The following is a 21,892-nucleotide window of genomic DNA, read 5'->3' on the forward strand; positions in this document are numbered from 1 at the left end:
TATCTGGGAGAAAGCAATAGACTTGGGGCAAATCGTTCTTTAGAAGGTCATTGATACCACAGAAATGGATGAACTGGGTACGAGAAGAGAGCCTCAGATGAAGTTCTCTCTCAGAGATGTCTCTTTTTAAGTTGGCCCCTGTGTTCCACTGTGCTGTCACTCAAGGTCTCATTTGTCACCGAGATGACTTTCAGTTTCCAAATGAAATGCTTTTTCTGATCTCACTGGACCTCACTGCAGTATTTGACATTGACAGTGACTTTCTCTGCTTTTCTGAAGCTCCCGTCTCGTTAATGTAAGGTTGTTCCCTCTCTCCTGCTGCTTTTGTGAAAGTCCCTGTGTTGTCCCCTCCTGTAGATACAGGTTAGCAATCTCACTCGAGTCCCAGCAGATAAGTGAATACTCAGCTCTTTTCTCTCCTGACACTTTCCTGACCTCTGAACATCTCTCTGTGTTTTCTTGGTGTGATTCCTCTTATTCCCCAAACACCTGCTGAATTGAGGAAACAAGTTGGTACCCCAGGGAGTGTGGTACCCCTTCAAACATATGTTTAAGTATTTGTTGAACATCTATGTAGTGAAGAGCGGAGTGAAACAACTTTTCTATTAATACAAATACAGTCTGTCTCTGTTTTTATAATTTATCATTTGAGTTCTCTTTTTTCCTCTTTAAACTCCTTTCAAACAAAAATGCACTTGCCTAAGAGCACTTACAAGCAATGTAGAATTTAATACAAATTGCACAGGAGAGGACAAGGGGGTGTTAAAATCTGGGGTGTGCAACATTTCCAGAAATTCCCACTGGGCATCTCAGTTCTAACCACTTTCTGGTCTTGACCCCACAGCCTATTCTTCCTTTCTCTCTTTCTCCTTCTCTCCTCCTCCAACCACTGACGTTTCTGATTTACTTTTCCTGAATCCTCTCCTGTCTCTTCTTTGACACTTTTTTGATTCAGAGCATTTTTTCTTTCTTTCTGGCTGCTATCTTTAAGTTTTTATACCACCATCTGCTACTTAATACTGCCTTCAAATAGTCAATAGCCATTAAAAGAAGGATGAAGATTTTAACTGTTCTTAGGGAAAAAAAATAGAAAGATCCTCCTGCTACTAAAATCCATCCTCCCGTGAAGGCCCCAAGAGATTACATACAACAAATACTCTTTAACTGTTAATGTTCAAATTCTAAATACATGTACTGCAGGAGAGCCCTTTACATTTTGCCAGCTGAGTATGGGATTATGATCCATTTTTCCTAGAGGTATTAGCCTTCAGAGTTCTTTGTCCAGTGTAACCTGGCTCTATGGCAACCCTTCCTTCTTCGATGGGGAGGAAAAGTGTGCTATTGCAGAGCTGGAGGTGTGGGATGAGGGGCATTAAAGGAACACACACGTTTGGTAAGCACCTGCCATGCAGGCAACGGGGTTAGTTCCTTTAACGTCCTTTCATTCACAACTACACTGAGTTAAGCATGGTTTTTCCCATTTTATAGATGAGGAAAGCAAGGATCAGAGAGGTTAACTATAACTCACCATGGAGGGCTGAGGTGGCTGTAGCATGTACCACTGTGCTACACAGTGTGCCTGGAACACAGACACAGGGCCATTTGCTAGTTTTCAGCCTCAGGAAAAGAAAATGACTTTGGTCCTGCTTTTTGGCCTTCTCATGTTAGGCTCGCAGGGTGGGAGAGCTAAATTCTCCATGCCTAGAGGCTAACGATCCCGCAGCCAAATAGGGGACAGGGTTCTTCTGTAAGTTGGCAGAGGGACTTCCCAAATCTGCCAATTTAGAAATTTGCAAAATGGTGCTTGTGCATAACTCATGAATCCATAAAAATTCTAGAAGAAAATGTAGGCAACAAAATCTCAGACATCATACGCAGCAGATTTTTCACCAATACACCTAAGGCAAGAGAAAAAAAAGCAAAAAATGAACACATGGGACTACATCAAACTCAAAAGCTTCTGCACAGCAAAAGAAACAACCATCAAAACAGAAAGGGATCCCACTATATGGGAGACCATAATCACCAATGATAAGATAAGGAGATAAGGAGTTAATTTCCAAAATATATAGAGTGCTCATACAACTCAACAAAAGGAAGACAAAGAACCCAATTTAAAAATGGGCAGAGGATCTAAATAGACACCTCTCCAAAAAGGATGTACAAATGGCCAAGAGACATATGAAGAAATGCTCAACATCACTAATCATCAGAGAGATGGAAATTAAAACAACTATGAGGCATCACCTCACACCTGTCAGAATGGCCACCATCAACAAATCTTCAAACAACAAGTGTTGGCGAGGGTGTGGAGAAAAGGGGACTGTAGCACACTGCTGGTGGGAATGCAGACTGGTGCAGCCACTATGGAAAACAATATGGTATTACCTCAAAAACTTAAAAATTGAACTTCCATTTGACCCAGTGATCCCACTTCTGGGAATATACCCTAAGAAACCTGAAACCCGAATCAGAAAGAATATATGTACCCCTATGTTTATAGCAGCACTATTTACAATAGCTAAGATCTGGAAACAACCCAAGTGTCCATCAGTAGATGAGTGGATAAAAAAGCTGTGGTACATGTGCACAATGGAGTACTATGCAGCTATAAGAAAGAAAGATCTCTTATCCTTTGAGATGGCATGGGAGTATTATGCCAAGCAAAACAAGCCAAGCAGAGAAAGACAAATATCACATGATCTCACTTATTTGTGGAATGTAATGAACTAAACAAACTGCTGAACAAAATTAACCCAGAGACATAGGCGTGGGGTACAGACTGAAAAGCCTCACAGGAGGGGACGTTGGGGGAGGAATAAACCACAGAACTTACATGCATGTATGCATGACCAATGAACATAGGCAACAAAGCTGGGGATGGGGCAAAAGGGAAGGGGAGCAGGGGGTCAATGGGGGAAAAAATGAGAAACATCTGTAACAAAAACAAATTAATAAATAAAAAATAAATTAATTAAAAAAATAGTGCATGTGCCATTTGGGAAAAGCCTATCTTACTTTTAACCCATTGATTTAGCAGCCAAAATATTTTATTTTATTATATTTAGAAATTTAAGTCATTTTTTATTTTTCAATTATATTGGACATACAGTATTGTATTAGTTTCAGGTGTACACCCCAGTGATTAGACATATGTAACTTACTAAGTGATCATCCCAATAAATCTAGTACCCATCTGACACAAAATATAGTTATCACAATATTATAATTATTTTTTAAATATGTTTTTATTGGTTTTTTTAGAGAGAGAAGAAAGGAAAGAGATAGAAACATTGATATGAGAGAGAAACATCAATTCACTGCCTCCTATATGACCCCCACTAGGGACTGAGCCTGCAATCCAGATATGTGCCCTGACAGGGAATCGAACCGGGACCTCTCAGTCTATGGCACGAGGCAAGTACACTGTCTAGACAATTACCACAATATTTTTTACTATGTTTCCTATGTTGTACTTTGCACCCCCACGACTATTCTGTAACAACCAACTTGTAGGTCTTAATCTAGTCACCATTTTCACCCATCCTCCCAAACCCCTCCCACCTAGCAGCTGATATATTTTAAGTTAAGCCTGAGACCATTTGCAAGAGAGCATGTCCGCAGTTTGAGAGAAGTCTCAAAGCAGCCGCTGTGCAAGGACATGAGCCCTGGCAGACACAGTTTGCCACATTCTGTCCAAGAAACTACAGTTTCTGTGTCCTCAGGTGAAGCTGCCAGATGATTCCAAGAATTCCAAGAGCACATAAAGCTGCTTCACTCTCTCAGAAGATTTCCATTTCATTTGCTTTTATTTTGTCTCTGAGCTGGACCACTTCATCTACTTCAGGGATGCTTTCTGGCTCATAGTGTTGGTAACCACAAAGCACCTTATGGAGCAAAACATTGTTGATCACAAAAGTGTAGAAGTAGAATCCAAACTAGAGAGATGCTAGCACACAAAAATATTTTCCAGTTAAATAAGAATAATGTCACCAAATTAGGGTGCTCCAGGCAGTGCTGGAAAATAAATATTTATTACTGTCAGATCCCTCCACCTCCAACACCACCACCTTTCTGGTACTTGGAAGTGGGGATGTGTTTCTGGTGGTTAAGTAGTATTTGAGAAATCAGGACTGACACACACAGAGGCACACGTTTTGAGGAGAATGCAGTCAGAGGAACCTTACGTGGCTCCTGGGTGCTGAAGCCTATCACTCCTGGGTTAGCCCTGGGGGTCTCAGCATGCAAGTAGTTCAGTGACAATGACTCTCTTTTCACTTCAACCTCAATTCCTTTAATATTTTTAAAAATACTCTGCTGAAAGATGTAAAAGATGCAGTTCAAATATGACCTATCTCTTATTTTTAAGGTTTTGCAATCCAGGGAGAGTGATAATGCAGGTAACTATGACAAAGTAGAGTGGAATAAGGAAAGGTCCATTAATACCATAGACAGAGCCCTTTTGGAAAATAAAGGACAGACATTCTTTTGAAGTACACCGAAGCTTCTTTGTGTAGTGCAGAGGAGGGGGAGGGGAACATTTAGGAACTATACAATCACATGATCAAAGGCAAAGGAGTGTATAGTTTGCAAGTGTATAATTGGAGATGAATTTGGATGGAAATCTCAGATTATTGCATAAACAAAAGAGAAAACCAGAATCCAACAAGAGACCATTTTCAGAGTTGCATTTTCTGATTTTGAGGAGCTAGGTATTGTTTAATAACTTTTTGCTCCAATGTTCTCAATATTTTTAGAAACAGATTTTACAATCTAGTGCATACCTTTTGATTTTATTATTTTTTTCGACTTTTTTTCCTAAAATAAGTTATGCCCAGACTAGGGCACCATCAGTTCCTACTTGTTCTATTAAAATACATCTAACTGTCGTTCTTGCTTCCATTCTTGCCCTCCTACCTATTTTCCATACAGTAGCCTCAGTGGTAATTTTCCCCCTTTTTATTGACTTTATTGGGGTGACACTGGTTAACAAAATTATACGGGTTTAAGGTGCACAGTTCCACAACACTTCATCTGTACAATGTGTTGTGTGTTCACCACCCCAAGTTAAGTCCCTATTCTTCGCCAACTGGTCATTTAAAAATATAAACCAGAGTCTTCTACACTTCTGCTTAAAACTCTTAAATAAAATTTTAATATTCTTTCAAAAATTAGTTTACGGAACATCTAGAAGACTTTAAATAGACTACAAGCTATTTGTGGTATACATATAACGAAAAAGCATCATGACTCTTCTGGAAGAACTTTCTTTGGTGCAGACCACAGAGCAAGGCTTTCTGTCAAAGGTTCAGGTATATAAGAGGTAATAACAATAGTAAACCATTGCCAGGGACTGCTCTAAGGACACACACACACACACACACACGCACACGCACATACACACACACAGTCTTTACAACTGTTGTGTACAGATAGTACTATTATCATCTCTATGTTATAGATGAGAATACAAAGGCAGAGAGAATTTATATTTGAAAACCCACACAAGAAAGCCCGATCATCATCTATTTTGTGGTCTCCAAATAATGGACTGCAGATTAGTTATGTCTGTAACACGGATTCACCGATCATTGTTTCTTGCTTCTTACTCCTTTCGTTTAACTCTATCCACAGTGAGGATCCGTGGTTCGTAACTTTCCTAGTCTTTGTCTAAAAATGTCTGTATTTTTTCTACATATTTTGAAATGATAGTTTAATGAAAGTAGAGTTCTAGACTGAGATATTTTCTCTTAGCACATTGAAATAGCATTCCTTTGAATGCTAGCTTCTGTTATTATTATTGAGAAATTTGTCACTCTGATTACTGTTTTTCCTCTCTGGTTGGTTTTATTTACTTTTAAATTTTTATTGATATAGAAAATACACACAATAAGTACACAAATCATAACTGCACAGCTTAGTTAATTTTTATATAAATATACACTCATTTAACTACTACTAAATCAAAATTCAAAACATTTCCAGAATGCAGAATGTTCCCTTTAGTATCCACCCTTTTCCTCCCCCTGCACCCTACTCTTCCTTCATGTAGCATAAGTTCAGATATGCATTTAATTTTGGGGGGGAAAATTGTCATTTTATCTAGCATTCTAGGTGTTTGTAGCTGGATGTTTTTCATGTGTCCTACTTAACATATGGCTCTAATTGGAAGTCTTTGGAGAAGATTTTTCCCCGTTGCACCTAAAATAAAATCTCAACGCCTTAAACCTGGCCCACATTGCTCTGTATGAAAAACTTGATGTACCTTTGAATCTCATCTCATACAGCTCCTCCCTCATTCAAGGTGCACTGGCCTCCTTTCTGTTACAGAGCACGGCCCTCTCTTGACTCCAGGTGTTCTTCTGCTTGGAATCCTTTTTCTGCATTTCTTTGCATGGCTGGTTTCTCCAAGTCACAAACAACTTCAGTGTCAACTCCTCAGAGTCCTCCTCAAAGTGGCCTCTCTCAGTTATTCCCTTTGTCATCACTCTACTGACTTCTTTCACAGAACTAATCACCGTCCATAGATAGTTTAATTTCTTTCTTTCTTTCTTTTGTTTGGTTTCTGACTGCCTCTTCACCATCTCAAATGTCAGCTCTCAGAAGTCAGGAACTGTCACTGTCTGATTCATCACCACTGTATTCTTGGGGAATAATGGAGTAGGTGCTCAACTAATGTTTGTTAAGCAAATGAATACAATAACCCTTATAGCTTTGGGAACTTTAACTCTAAAGAGTATGAATGTTACATATCTTGATTATGAGAAAACTATAAAAGTCCTCCATTTTCACTCCTTGAGCCAGATTCCTCCAGGGCTTAAATCACTGCTCACTGGCTGAGTTAAGCACCCTCTAGAATCTGAGCTAGTTAATGACAGGCCATCGACACACTAACAAAGAAATTGACTCAATGGCATCTCGGAATGGCAATGTGTCTGTGGTGTTTCATGGAGAATAGAAGTCCCACTGATACAGTGTCCCAGTAACCCTTCTCCCCTTGTTATTTCATCCTCCACCTGCCCTTTCTGGGTCCAATTTTCAAATTAAGCTCAAGTTACCCCTTATTTCTCTTTTCCTCATATGAGCAACCAGCCCATTCCATGCTTTTAAACTATTTCTGCATTTCAAATAGAGTCCTAAAAATTTCTTCTGTAAATATGAAGAGTTATCTGTCATTTGCAAGGCAACTGATTTAAGGGAATAGGACATATAATTGTGTCAGACCCTTAGACAGCTCATTATATGTTGGAGTTTATATTTTATTGCTTTAGGAATACTGTATAAAAGCAAACTCACAAATTCCAACAGCATGCCTAATTGACTACATTGAGTGTAGATATTTTCACTATTCAACCTTTCACTGTGGCTAAGCTATTTGTGAAAGCAAAGATAGCACACATGATTCTTAACAAATGTTTGTCCAGTGAACAGATGAACAGCCAAGATTATCATCTCTTAACCCAGGTGATGAACGTCTTTTCCCCTTGTTCTCTCATATCTCTCTAGTGGAATCAGTGATTAATTAGTTGAGAATTATTCTTAATATTTATTGCACTTTATGTTTAGCACTGGATTAATTCTCTGATGAGCAGAGAGAAGACAGTGGAGTTAGGTAGGAAGTAAAGACAAAATTTTGACACCATTTGTTCAATCTCCAGTCAGAGCACATACAAGAAGCAACCAATGAATACATAAATAAGTGGAACAATGAATTGATGTTTCTCTCTTCTCTCTATATCTGTTTATGTCTATGTCTATGTCTATGTCTATGTCTATGTCTATGTCTATATCTATCTATATTTCTACATAATTCATTAATTCATACATGAAGATTTGAGAACATAATATTAGTATTCAATAAATATTTGGTAAGTACCTATTATGCATTTAATTGCTGTGTTAGATACTGACTATAAATTCTTATGAATTTTGCATTCTACTAGAGGGAACTAAACAGTAAACAAAACACAATAACAAATTAGATGGTATATTATATAATGATAAGTATTATGGAATAAAGTAAAAAAGGGAAGATATATAGGATGTACAAGGGATGGAAACCTACAATTATTTTAAATATGGTGGTCTGAGCTATAGTGAGAAGTTCAAATTTGATCAAAAACTTGAGGGAGGATGCAAGCATTGTGTATATCACAAGTTTATGATTTATAGAAAAATTTAAGATTGAGAAGAATATTTATATTAGTTTCTAAACTCTAAATTAATTTCAAGATGAGCATGTATCATTTTAATAAGTGAAACTACTACCAATGCTATAAAAATCAGCCTGCTTCATAGTACATGGGTCCACTCTGCTAGGACTGTCCCATCCTGTTTTCTCAGCCAGTTGAGCTGAAAGTCTGGCTGAGCAGATGGGCCACTAATAAGCTTGAGTCTTATTGTGCCACTGGAATCTTCATCAACCAGGCAGCGTTAGATGTGTCACAAGGTGAGTCACGAAGCTGGATGAGGCAGATGGCACCTGTCTCTCACTGTGGTTGGATTAGACAGCATTTCATGCATACACATGGAGGAGCAGACAGTGCAGGTGGGTGGGAGGAAACTAACTATCTGGAGAATTTCCACTGGGACTCTTTCTCCTGGCAGGACGCTGGAAGGCTGATTACCTGTACTTTCTTCATTCTAATGAGGAGCTCCAGAGTTTTACAACCCAAGGAGCAGCTTTGTGAGGTAACTTTCCCAAAACCATTTCTCTAAAGAAGAAAGATTTTGCTCCCTTTGCTTCAGGTGTGACTTTATTATAACTTGCTAAATTTCTACAGAATTTGCTCTCTTCCTCTGAACAAGAAAGGGCAAGCCGTCTTGATTGTGGAATTGTGATGTAACTCCCTTGAATGTTACCTGAAAGTGCTGTCTGTCCTTCAGCATGTGGAATATAATGTCACTTTAACTTGGTCACCTACGTGATTGTCTACCCACTATGCTGTACACCTGAGCATCAACAGGTTGCTTCGATTCCCAGTCAGGGCACACGCCCAGGTTGTGGGCCCAATCCCCAGTGGGGGACATGTGGGAGGTGACCAATCAATGTTCTCTCTTATTGATATTTCTATCTCTCTAATCCTCTTTCTTCCTCTTTCTCTAAAATCAATAAAGAAAAATTTTTTTTTTTTAATTTTAAAAGCAGAAGCGCGCGCGCGCGCACACACACACACACACACACACACAACTTGGTCATCCTTGAAGATAAAAACAGGAAAGGTAGTTGATACTCTAAGGAGGTAATTTTATTAATGTTATTTATTTCTGCCACATGCAGATGATGAATAAATGATTATATATTCCAAGTAGGTTATAGGGTGTCGGTTGTCTCATAAAATGCAAATGGTGTAGCTAGAAGTCAAATTTTTATTTTCCACAAGATGTTAGGAAAGATTAATATATTTTATTTCATGATATATAAATAGAAACACTTTAGCTGGAAAAAATATAACTATTATTCAGACACTTCTGATAAAAATTGCAATACGCTAACAAAAAGGATGAGGGAGAAATCAACATTTGTTGAATACTTTCTGCATTGAGTGCTTCACATATATGATTTATTTAAAAATCTCTAAAAGCCCCATGAGGAAGGCATCATTCCCAACTGAAATTTAGGAGAATTTTGAAAGCTTGCCTAAGGTTGTTCACCAAGGAAGTATTGGAGCCTGAGTTGAATCCAGGTCTGCTTAATTGCTAACCTCTTACCACCAAGTTATTCTCTGTTTGCATGAATGATTGTTTCTGTCTTTTGTATTAATACCTTTAGTTACTTGTTTACATATTTTGTTGTCTTTTTAGCAGACAATCGGTACTAGGTGCAATTAATTAAAAATGTAGCATAAAAAACAGCATTAGCTTGCTGTATTAGTTACTTATCGCTATGAAACATAATCCCCAAATTTAGCAGATGAAGACAATAAATATTTATCTCACACAGTTTCTGAGAGTCAGGAAACCAAGAACAACTTTGTTGAATGATTGTGGCTCAGGATAGGTCATGAGGTTGCATTCGAACTGTTGACAGGGGTTGCAGTCATCTGAGGATTTGTCTGGGGCAGGAGAATTTTCTTCACAGTTGGCTGTTGGCAAGAGATGCCGGTTCCTTGCCATATGAGCCTCTCCACAGGGTTACTCATGACATGGCAGCTGGCTTCCCCCAGGCGGTGGTACAGAGAGAAAGAGAGTGCCGAGGCTGGAAGCTGTGTCATCTTTTGCAATCTGATTTTGGAAGTAATGCAGCATCACTTCTGCGGTGTTTTGTTGGTCAGTGTGAGAACGAACGACACAGCCGTGTGAATTTCAGTAGACTCTCTGGGAGCCATCTTGAAGGTTGACCGTTACTATACTTTCTACAATTTTAACTTTTTTTGGCTGAGAATTGGAAATAATATTCCATGAATTGACTTTGTTGGTGCTGTTTGCCTGCTTCTTTTATGACAATATTGAAAGCTTGTGTAATTTGACATTCTCGCATTACCTTTGCATCAAGCCTGTGTGTTGGGAAGAAATTCGATCATTTCTTTTGTAGTTACCCAGGCCTTACACCCTTACAATCTTTATATAGAGAGAAGAACAGAGTTGTGCATTCTGTGTTATGTTTAACCTTAACCCTGACCCCCAAACCTTGGTATTGTATGCCTGCAAATTGCCTCAGTAGTGGTTAAAAGAATCCAATAACAGTTGACAAAACCCAGGGCCATCTTTCTATCCGAAAGTAATTTTCCTGTTATTCCTGACTGTGGTAATTTTTACTGTCTCTCCAATCATCTCACAGTTGAAGCTGGGAAAGAAGAGTCCATATTCTTACCCAGTGCAAAGCACTCTACCATTTATCCTGTGTGCATTTGCTTTCATACATAAGTTCTCAGTGAATGAACACTTGAGTAGACATTCTCTGAATTAGAGCTTTATCTTCCCAGGATATACAGGCCAAAAGGCCATTGGTGTAACTACAGTGGTTGCGGGAGCTCCTCTCTTTGCACCCACTCAGGAGCAAGTTTGCAAACTCTGCTCAGGGTGAGCTCCTTCCCCACCCCCAAGATGACTACTGATCCTCCAAGACTACACTATATCTACAGGTTCTATTGTCAGCTTCTTAAAACACTTCCTGGTCTCTCAATTCAAAGAAGCCTCCAGAAGCTGTTAGCTTATTATTTCTCAAAATTCAACAGAATCTTTGATGGTGTGAAAACACTTGTTAAAAATCTAGATTTCTGGACCCTCTTCAAATATTCTGAAGCAGAATCTCTGGAATTGGGGCTCAGCATGTAATTGTGGTTTTTAATTTAAATACAAGGTTTATTAATATATAATTCTCATACCATAAAGTTCAGTTCTTTAAAGCATATAATAGTTTTCAGTATATTAACAAAGTTGTGCAACCATCATCAGTAAGTAATTTCAGAACATTTTTATCACCTCCCTCTAAAAAAAAAACTGAGCCCTGGCCGGTTTGGCTCAGTGGTTAGAGTATCAGCCTGTGGTCCAGAGAGACCCGGGTTCGGTTCCCGCTAAGGGCACGTACCTCAGTTGCAGTTTGTCCCCGGCCCTGGTTGGGTTGCGCGGGTGGCAACCACTCGATATGTCCCTTTCACATCAATGTTTCTCTCTCTCTCTCTCCCTCCTACTGTATCTGAACAAAAAATGGAAAAATGTCCTCGGGTGAGGATAAAAAAAACAAACAACAAACTGAATCTATTAGTGGTCACTCCCATACCTACTCCTCCCTTTTCCTGGAAACCATGAATCTACTTTCTGTTTGTGTGAATTTACTTATTCTGGATATTTCACATAAATGGATTCATATAATACATGGCCTTTTGTGACTGGCTTCCTTCACTTACTATAATGCTTCTAAACTTCATCCCTATTATCATAAATCAGTACTTCATTCCATTTATTACTCAATAATAACCCATTGTATGGACATAGCATATTCTATCTGCTTATCAGCTGTTGGACATCTGGTTTTCTTCCATTTGTGGTTATTGTGACTGATGAACATTCATGTACAGGATTTGTGTGGATATATGTTTTCAATTCTCTTGGGTATTGTTACGGGCTGATCTGTGACTCCCCTGCCACCCAAATTCATATGGTCAAGTCTAAACCCCCACCCAGTACTTCAGAATTAGACTATATTTGTAGATCAGTCCTTTATAAAGAGGTGATTACATTAAAATGAGCTGTCAGAGTGGGCCCTAATCCAATCTGACTAGTGTCTGTATAAAAAGAATAGATGAGAACACACAGAGCAACACCAGGGCATTCATGCACAGAAGGACAACCATGTGCAGAGGCTACAAGGAGGTAGCCATCTGCAAGCCAAGGATCGCTGTCTCAGGAGAAACCAGCTCTGCCAGCACCTTGATCTTGGACTGCAAGATTCCAGACTGTAAGAGAATAAATTTCTCTTCTTAAGCGACCCAGTCTGCGGCATTTTGCTAGGACAGCGTTTGCAGAATAATGCAGGCATATAGTTAGGAATGGGAGTCATTGATCACATGACAACTCTTTATTTAACCTTTTGAGGAACTAACACATTTTCCAAAGTGGCTGCACCATTTTACAATCCAGTTCTGTACCTCCTTGTCAACACTTGTTATTTTCTGTGCTTTTTCCTTTTTAATTTAATTTTTATTTTAGCTATCCTAGTGGGTATGAAATAGTGTCTCATTGTGGTTTTTACTTGCATTTTCTTAATGATTCAGGCATAATACTGAACATTTTTCATGCACTTACATGTAAAAAATAGGATTTGTGAGTATTTTTTATTCATACTAAAGTTTGAGAAATGGTAGATGTATTGTAATTCAAAGTGGTTACCCAGCTTAAAAACCCTTGGCCTGAGACCTTAGTTATCCACATTAAATTAGCCTTGAAATGCTAAGAGGAGAAACGAAGTTCTGGTTTCTCTCCATGAGCTTTTCTGTCAGTAGGCTTCCACCTGCAGAGGAGATTTCCCAAACTCTGAAGGTGCAATATGGTCACTTGTTGGAAATCTTGAGATATGGTTTTTAAAGAGACAACAAATGTTGGCAATTTCTACACATGTATATGATCCCAGTTGATGTTATCTCTTATTTCTGCTATTTGAGATGAGGGTAGGTAGTAAAAGGGGAGGATATTAAATATTTTCATTTCAGAACTCAGCTCAGCAGAGCTGGTGAAGTTCCATGGACATGAACTATTTGGGCAGCTTTCAGCAACGTGTGATCTCTTTGTTATGATACATTTTAGGGACCAGTTATAGTTTCTCTGTAAGGGAGTGCTTGCTGTTGTCTGAAAATAATTTAATTCTTACTTCTATTTTTCAGTAATGAAAATAAAATAGAACATAAAAATCTGGTACATGTTGGAGTGGTTAGATTTCTGTTTTCCAGCCTCCTTTTCCATTTATGGGGAATTCTCCATTCTTCCTCTAAAGAAGCTGCAAGGCAAGTTCTGCCTTTTTCCAAGACCTGGGCCTCCAGGATGTAGTAGGTCCCAAGACTCTGTTCCTATCCCCCTTCTCCAGGAGCTAGCTCAAAATTTGGGGGCATGTTAGGTTTGAGGGGCTTAGTGGATGCCCAAGGGGGATGATATCTAACAAGCAGCTGGACACATAGACAAGACACATACAGTATTTTATAATGTTGGAAAATAAAAGTTATTTCTCAATGTTTCTGTTTCAGTAGCAAAATATTTGTAAACATTTTTTTTCAAAAAATATGAATGAATATAGAAATAACCTTATTGATAATTTGCATCTAATGTCCTAGTAATGTCTAAGGAAAAGTGGTAACATCAATCCAAATTACAGAATTGTCATAATGGTTTGAGTATATAGAAATATTCTGTTAACATTTCATTGGTCACCATTGATGATCTCTGTTTATTAGATTTATACTTCACAGTGATTAAGTGCCATGACTTGCTGGCAGCAGATTAGAATAAGGGCTCAGAAATTGTTTCTCCCTAGTGATTTTATAATCTTGCCTTACACACATGAATTTTCTTCTTTATTTCTGTAGTATGGACTGCAGAACAGTTTGCATTATTATTGCTCATAAATTCTGCCCAGATGAGATTAGTTTTATAGATGTAGGATCAATAACACTTCAGCACATTTGCAGCTATGTACTGCCCAATATTGCTCATTAATGGCTTTAAAAGAACCAGTGTATTTTGCTAGAAGCAAAGATAATGAGCCATTGATTATCCCTGCACAGCACAATTTACGGCCTATTTTATTTTTAATGCAACGTTAAATTAATTTGTAAAAGATCAGAAGCATTGCTTTATTTTCAGGCTGTGATTAAACACTTATTGAACATTTCATAGAGAACATTAATCAATTCTCATCTCTTCTGATCTCCCAGAGTGCTTTGGAAATAAAGATGAATCGCTTCTGATCACCTGCACTGCTTGGGAGGCATGCAAATCTGGAGGAGAAAACATCCTTTATAGGCTCAGCTCTAGGAGATGAGATGTATCAGGGAGGATCCTAGTCCATGATATTTTTTCTCAAGGTCAGATTGTGTATATATTGTAGATCAATGAGTGGAGATGTAAATTTTACTAGAGTTTTATGTGAAAGCACCTTGAAGAATACAAAAGGTATAATAGAACATAAGGTATATATGACTGATATGTTTTTGCTTTGAATGGGTAATTTAACTATGTTCAACCAGCCCTAATACAATTAAGTAACTTTTTGAATAAAAATTTAAAATCACTTTTGAAACACAATTTTATAAGATTTCCCCCTTTATCTCTTCTTAGCAATCTTCTATTTTTGACCAAGATTGGTTAAATTAGAAATGAAGTTTTACATAGGACTAACATCATTGTGACAAAGTGCCCAGGCTACTAGAATACTCTTAGATTTATTGCTTCAGAAGAAAAGGACTGATTATATTTTTGACCAAGTAATCCATAGTAAAGCATTCAGGAGAAACCATAGGGAACCAAGGTGAGCAGTGGAAGGAGGTGCTATATAGACTCAGATGTCATAATCTTTGAGGCGATGGTGATAGAACCTGGTAGGGAAGACAAGATTGCTCTGCCTGGAGACTAGTAGGTACAGAGCTTCCTTAGTAAGTGAGAGGGACAGATCTGAGTGACTAAGAACTGTAAGCTGCCTTCCGTATGAAACTAAGGGCATGTTTTGGAATGGTGGGGGTATAAGAAAACTATCTAGGAGGCATTAGAAGGTACAAGCAGAATTTGGCATCCAAAGGGTACAGTTAATTAGGCGCATTGGAGGCTCAGAAAGAGGCAATGGGGGTCCAGACAGCTGGCCAAAGCCTAGAAATTGAGAATCCAGGAAGAAGTCACTCTCTGAAACCCAACAGGATAGTCAGGGAGAGAATTAGGATTCTAATCCAATCCCATCAGAAGTAAGTGGCAGTTTAAAGTTAGAATGAGCTTAGTGGTAACATTCACCCAACATCAGGTATGGACCACGTGTGTGTATGAAGGTTGACTTACTGAGTTAGATGACAGGAACATAGCAGGAACTTCAGGGATCTAGGGGTGAGCTATGGACTGTGAAATGCCTACAAGTGGTACTAATGGAGGCACTGATGGGTGTTTACCAAGGCTGACGCAGTGAGGAGGTGAAGTGGCAGTCATCTAAAGATGTCACCTGATGACTCAAGAAAGTTCAGCTGCTCCAAAGTGATGTCTTGACTGGCCTACTGTTTCACTTGGTATTTTCAAGTGTGTTTTCTTTTCTTCACTGAAGGGTTATTTGCTGCTTAGTTGTCTGTAAAATAGAGATATTTTGCTTAGATGAGAGGTCATAATAGTGTGATATTGATATGTTTTAGTGTATCAGAAAACCAGGCACAGAGAGAACAGGACACAGAATAGACCTGCTTTGGGCAGAGTAGCAGGGAGAGAAAGACAAGGATCAAGGGCTTAGATAGGTATGGGCACTTTGTAGGCCTGGGTTAAGGGCAGTCATGGTGCTGGACAGTTGGGGGATTGTGAAGTCTGTTGGTGCTTCGGGGAAATGGGAAAGCATCAAATAAGGGAGATCAGGGATGTAGTACTGTAAAAGCAAACAAAATTCCAAAATGGAGGCAGAGTGAATGGAAGCTACATAGACCATCTCCCAGGACCAAACTGGAATTACAACAAAAATAAAGACAAATTGTTGGGAAAAAGCAACAGAAAAGTAGCTTGCGAGGACCATATAACCAGGGACACTGATCAATCCTGGTAGGATTGCAGAGGTGCGAGAGGGAGGCTGGGATCCCATGGACAGCAGCAGTCTTAACTGTGAGCAGCACCCTCCGGGTTAAACTTTCAAGCGGCTCCACAGCGCAGAGCTGGGACAGACGCTAAAATAGCTGCAGCCACTCACTTTGGGCTCCCGCAGAGGGTGGTCAGACTGGACTGGAAATGCGTGGGGACACTCGGGATTTGGAGGGCTCTAAGAGCTTTTGCTGAGTTGCAGACACATAGGACAGTGGTCATCTTTCTCCTTCCCAGGGCTCTGGGGAGAGGTGGCGAGCCCTCCCTCAAAGATTCAACCCCACCTGTGGGCCATTGAAATGCAAATTGAGACCCATTAACCACCAGCATCTGCCCAACCCTCTGGAAATCTCCTTACCCTGAATACCTGAGGAAGTTTTCAGTGAACTGAGAATCCAAGTCTCTTCAAGTAACCTTGACTAATAGCCTCCAGGCAAAAGCTAGAGGATAACTGACTCTTTCCTGGGCTTGCAACTCTACCCAGGAAAGTAAGACTTGACAGGGGTGTTTAAGGTGGGTCCACCCTCACTCATCCAAACCCAATAGAGGGAGACACAAACAGCAGAACACCAACACCCACAGGGAAAATTTGGCAGGCTCCAAAACCCACTGTGATAGCCAAAACAGTGAAACAAAGAAACAAATGCCAAATGAAAGAACAAGAGACCTCTACCAAATATGAGATAAATGAGGTGCAGTTAAGCAAGTTAACAGAGGTAGAATTCAGAGCCATGATCTTGAGGAAGCTCAACAGCATGAGTAAGGACATCAACACCATGAGTAGAGACATAGGGACATTGAAAATCAACCAACTGGAATTTAAACACCACCAAGAAGCAATGAAGAATGACATAGCAGAAATAAAAAACACATTGGCAGGATAAAAGAGCAGACAGGAGGAAGCTGAGGACTGGATCAGTGAATTAGAAGACAGGGTAGAAAAAAATCAACCTATCAGAAAACTAACAGGAAAAAACAATGAAAAAACAGGAAGACAGCTTAAGAGAACTGTGGGACAACTGGAAATGTAATAATATTTGCGTCATAGGAGTCCCCGAAGAAGAAGAAAATGAGCAAGGATTAGAGAATATATTTGAAGAAATAGTGACAGAAAACTTTCCTAATTTGGTGAAGGAAGAAGGCATTCAAGTTCAAGAAGCACAGAGAGCCCCAAGTAAGAAGAACCCAAACAGTCCCACACTAGGACACATAGAGATCAAAATGCCAAAAATTAAAAACAGCCCTGGCCGGTTTGCTCAGCGGTTAGCACAGTGGCCTGCAGTCTGGAGAGACATGGGTTTGGTTCCTGCTAAGGGCACATACCTTTGTTGCAGTTTGTCCTCGGCCCTGGTTGGGTCATGTGGGTGGCAACCACTTGATGTGTCCCTTTTACGTCGATGTTTTTTTCTCTCTCTCTCCCTCCCACTCTATATGAACAAAATATCAAAAAATGTCCTCGGGTGAGGATTAAAAATAAATTAAAGACAAAGAGAGAATCCTAAAAGCAGCAAGAGATAAGCAACAGGTTACCTACAAAGAAAACCCCATAAGGCTCTCAGCTGACTTCTCAACAGAAACACTACAGGCCAGAAGGGAATTGCATGAAGTAATCAAGGTCATGAAAAACAAGGATCTAAATCCAGGACTACTCTACCCAGCAAGGCTATCATTCAAAATAGAAGGTCAAATAAAGAGCTTCCCAGATAAAAAAAAAAAAAAAAAAAGGCTAAGGGAATACATTAGCACCAAACCAGCACTGCAAGAAATGTTAAAAGGACTGCTGTAATTAGTAGAAGAAATAGGAATAAAAGTATAACTACACTAAACAAAAATGGCAATAAATAAGTACATATCAATAATCACCTTAAATGTAAATGGATTGAATGCTCTAATAAAAAGACAAAGAGTAGCTGATTAGATAAGAAAGTATGACTCATGTATATGTTGTTTACAAGAGACCCACCTCACAACAAAACACTCAAGGAGGTTGAAAGAGAAGAGATCGAAAAAAAATCTTCCAAGCAAACAGAAAGCAAAAATAAGCTGGGGTAGCAATACTCATACCTGATAGAATAGATTTTAAAATAAAGGCCATAACTAGAGACAAAAAAGGCCACTACATAATATTGAAAGGATCTATCCAACAGGAAGATATAACCTTGATAAACATATATGCACCCAATATAGGAGCACCAAAATATATTTAAAATCTTCTGGAGGACCTCGAAGGAGAAATCGACAGCAATACAATCATAGCAGGGGACTTCAACACCTCGCTGACATCACTAGATAGATCCTCTAGACAAAAAATTAGCAAAGAAAGAGAGACTCTAAAAGAGGCACTAGACCAAATGGATTTAATAGATATCTACAGAGAATTACACCCCAAAATTACAGAATTCACATTCTTCTCAAGTGCACATGGGACATTCTCAAAGACAGACCACATGTTAGGATGCAAACTAAGTCTCTACAAGTTCAAGAAGACTGAAATAATATCAAGCATCTTCTCAGATCACAATGGCATAAAACTAGAAATCAATTGCAACCAGAACATGCAAAGACATTTGAACACATGGAGGCTAAATAGCATGTTACTAAACAATGAATGGGTTACCGAGGAGATCAAGGAAGAAATTAAAAACTTCCTGGAAACCAATGAAAATGAACACACAACAACAAAAAATCAATGGGATGCAGCAAAAGCAGTTCTGAGAGGCACATTCATAGCACTACAGGCCTACTTCAAGAAACAAGAAAAATTTCTAATAGACTATTTAACCTCACAACTTAAAGAACTAGAAAGCAAACAAAAAGAAAACCCCAGAGCAAATAGAAGAAGGACATAGTAAATATCAGAGCAGAAATACATGACATAGAGACCAAAAAAACACTTCAATGAAACAGAGCTGTTTTTTTTTTTTTAAATAAACAAGATTGATGGACCCTTAGCTAGACTCACCTAGAAACAAAGAGAGAGAAGCCAAATACACAAAATCAGAAATGAAAGAGAAGTAACAAGGGACACCACAGAAATACAAAGGATCATTAAAAAATACTATGAACAATTATATGGCAACAAATTCGACAATCTAAGCAAAAAGGAAAAATTTCTAGAAACACATTTCTCCCAAAACTGAACTGGGAAGAGATAGAAAATTTGAACAGACCAATAACAACTAAGGAAATTTAAGAGGTAATCAAGATTCTCCCAGCAAACAAAAGCCCAGGCCTGGATAGCTTCACAGGGGACATTCAAAAAAGAACTAACACCCATTCTCCTCAAACTATTTCAAAAAATTCAAGAAGAAGGAAGACTTCCAAACTCGTTCTATGAGGCCAGCATAATTCTAATTCCAAAACCAGAAAAAGATACTATAAAGATAGAAAACTACAGACCAATATCCCTGATGAACATTGACGCCAAAATCCTGAACAAAATACTAGCAAATCGAATCCAGCAATACATCAAAAAAATTATTCACCATGACCAAGTAGGATTCATCCCAGGGATGCAAGGCTGGTACAATATTCACAAATCAATAAATGTGATACACCACATAAACAAAATGAAAGATAAAAATCATATGATCATATCGATAGACGCTGAAAAATCATTTGAAAAAACCCAGCACCCATTTCTGATAAAAATGCTCAGCAATGTAGGAATAGAGGGATTATATCTCAACATAATAAAGACCATATATGAAAGACCTATAGCCAACATCATACTCAATGGGCAAAAACTAAACATTTCCCTTAAAAACAGGAACAAGACAGGGATGTCCACTATTGCCACTCTTATTTAACATAGTACTAGAAGTCTTAGCCACAGCAATCTGACATGAAGGAAAAAAAAGGGGGATCCAAATTGGAAAGGAGGAAGTGAAACTCATTATTTGCAGATGACATTATATTATACATAGAAAACCCTAAAGACTCCATCAAAAATCTATGAGACTTAATAAATGAATTTTGCAAAGTCACAGGATACAAAATTAACGTCAAGAAATCGACAGCATTCTTATACACCAATGATGAAGTTTCAGAAAGAGAAACTAAAAAAAAAAATCCCATTTACCCTCGCAGCAAAAAAAATTAAGATACCTAGGAATAAACTTAACCAAAGAAGTAAAGGACCTATTTGTAGAAAACTACAGGACATTGATAAAAGAAACAGAGGAAGATATAAAAAAGTGGAAGCACATACCTTGTTCATGGATTGGAAGAATTAACATCATTAAAATGTCCATATTACCCAAAGCAATCTATAGATTCAATGCAATTCCCATCAAAATACCAACGACATACTTCACAGAACTAGAACAAATACTTCAAAAGTTCATATGGAACCAAAAAAAACCTCGAATATCCACAGCAATCTTGAAAAAGAAGGACAAAGTAGGTGGGATCACAATACCAGATATCAGGTTATACTACAAAGCTACTGTAATGAAAACAGCCTGGTACTGGCACAAGAACAGTCATATAGAGGACCAGAACAGAGAACTCAGAAATGGTCCCAAGACATTATGCTCAATTAATATTTGACAAAGGAAGCAAGAGCATACAATGGAGTAAAGACAGCCTCTTTAATAAATGGTGTTGGGAAAATCGGACAACTACATGTAAAAAAATGAAACTAGACCATCAACTTACACCATACACAAAAATAAATTCAAAATGGATAAAAGAATTAAATGTGACCTGTGAATCCATAAGAATCCTAGAAGAAAATGTAGGCAACAAAATTTCAGATATCTTACACAGCAGAATTTTTGCTGATAATCTCCTAAGGCACAGACACAAAGGAGAAAATGAATACACAGGAATACATCAAACTCAAAAGCTTCTGCACAGCAAAAGATACAATCATCAAAATGGAAAGGCAACCCACTGTATGGGAGAGCATAATTGCCAACGATACATCAGATAAGGGGTTTATTTCCAAAATATATAGAGTACTCACACAACTCAACAAAAGGAAGACAAGGAATCCAATTAAAACATGGGCAGAGGACCTAAATAGACCCCTCTCCAAACAGGACATTCAAATGGCCAAGAGACATATGAAGAAATGCTCAACATCACTAATCATCAGAGAGAATTAAAACAATAATGAGGTATCCCCTCACACCTGCCAGAATGGCCGCCATCAACAAATCATCAAACAAGTGTTGGTGAGGGTGTGGAGAAAAGGGGACTCTAGTACACTGCTGGTGGGAATGCAGACTGGTGCAGCCACTATGGAAAACACTATGGTGTTACCTCAAAAAATTAAAAATTAAATTGCCATTTGATCCAGTGATTCCACTTCTAGGAATATACCCTTAGAAGTCTGAAACACCAATCAGAAAGAATATATGTACCCCCATGTTCATAGCAGCACTATTTACAATAGCTAAGATTTGGAAACAGCCCAAGTGTCTATCAGTAGATGAATGGATAAAAAAGTGGTGGTACATATACACAATGGAGTACTATGTAGCTGTAAAAAAGAAAGATCTCTTATCTTTTGAGATGACATGGAGGGACCTGGAAAGCATTATCCTAAGTGAAACAAGCCATGCAGAGAAAGACAAATATCACATGATCTAACTTATTTGTGGAATATAATGGACATAACAGTCTGAGGAATGGGGTA

This window comes from Molossus molossus, unplaced genomic scaffold (assembly GCF_014108415.1).
Source record: "Molossus molossus isolate mMolMol1 unplaced genomic scaffold, mMolMol1.p scaffold_m16_p_1, whole genome shotgun sequence".
NCBI classification, from domain to species: domain Eukaryota; kingdom Metazoa; phylum Chordata; class Mammalia; order Chiroptera; family Molossidae; genus Molossus; species Molossus molossus.